Below are 1,336 nucleotides of genomic sequence, written 5' to 3'. Positions count from 1 at the left end.
GCCTTCCGTGGAATGAGTTTGACACAGCTGCACTAGAGCGTTCAGAAACTTTTACTGAATTTAGTCAAACAGAAAACACCTAAAAGCTCATTTTCAAAATAGATAGAAAAAATGTCATCTGGATTTTTAGCATTTAAAGAAATAAAGTAACTCCAAAGGCAAATAAAAATCCACCTAATCATATTTCTGATCCATACATGAAACGGTGATATACCTACACACGCTTACACACACACACACACCTACTGTACACACACACACCTACACACGTACTGTACACACACACACACACACACACACCTACTGTACACACACACACACACACACACCTACACACGTACTGTACACACACACACCTACACACGTACTGTACACACACACACCTACACACGTGCTTACACACACACACACCTACTGTACACACACACACCTACACACGTACTGTACACACACACACACACACACACACACACACCTACACACGTACTGTACACACACACACCTACACACGTACTGTACACACACACCTACACACACACTGTTACACACACACACACCTACACACGTACTGTTACACACGTACACACACACACACACACCACACACGTACTGTTACACACACACACACCTACACACGTACTGTTACACACGTACTGTACACACACACCTACACACGTACTGTACACACACACACCTACACACGTACTGTACACACACACACACCTACACACGTACTGTACACACACACACACCTACACACGTACTGTACACACGTACTGTACACACACACCTACACACGTACTGTTACACACACACACACACCTACACACGTACTGTACACACACACACACACTTTGTACCAGAGTTCACATTGCATTACAGTAAACATAAAACTGCTGTTTAATTTTGATGATATTCTTTCATTGAGGCGGCAATTCTATCAGCTTCAACCAAAAGAACATCCCTCTCTTTTCTCCATCTCTTTTTGTCATAAATGGTTCCCGCACATCACTTCTGTAGTCTTTTTTTAGGGGGAAATATATTATATCTTCAATCTGAATACCAGCATTTCATATCACCAATGTGTTTTTCAACCTCTCCATGGTTGGTTGGTCTGTCCATCTGTCGGTTGGTTGGTTGGTTGGCTGATCGTTCAGTATGTAGTTCATTGAGTCTTTGCAGTCTCTATAAAGATTAGTTGTGTCTGTCAAATGACAGATCTCTGACTGGATCATTTTAGACCCCAACGGGAATCATCAGTAATGTCTTGAGTTGCTCCCTTTTCCCTTTGCAAAATGCTCATAATAATGTCTGGAATGGAGTGAATGGAACAGTA

The 1,336-nt window shown here is 42.1% G+C and overlaps 1 protein-coding gene across 2 annotated transcripts in view; it reads right to left on the bottom strand.

Moving 5' to 3' along the window:
- Positions 1–600: 600 nt before the first annotated feature.
- LOC115106148 (serine/threonine-protein kinase SBK1-like) overlaps positions 601–1,336 on the bottom strand; it is a 28,939-nt gene continuing 28,203 nt past the window's right edge. Inside the window, exons 5-6 of one of the 2 annotated variants that reach the window (XR_010460652.1) lie at positions 791–1,336; positions 601–667 (exon numbers count right to left, since the gene is read on the bottom strand). The exon at positions 791–1,336 is cut by the window's right edge and continues 897 nt beyond it. The gene's annotated coding sequence lies outside the window, so the exon portion shown is untranslated. The other variant, XM_029628703.2, reaches the window with a different exon arrangement.

Source organism: Oncorhynchus nerka, linkage group LG23 (assembly GCF_034236695.1).
Source record: "Oncorhynchus nerka isolate Pitt River linkage group LG23, Oner_Uvic_2.0, whole genome shotgun sequence".
NCBI lineage: Eukaryota > Metazoa > Chordata > Actinopteri > Salmoniformes > Salmonidae > Oncorhynchus > Oncorhynchus nerka.
The sequence above is the reverse complement of the archived record's forward strand: the minus strand, read 5'-3'. Positions and strand labels throughout refer to the sequence as shown.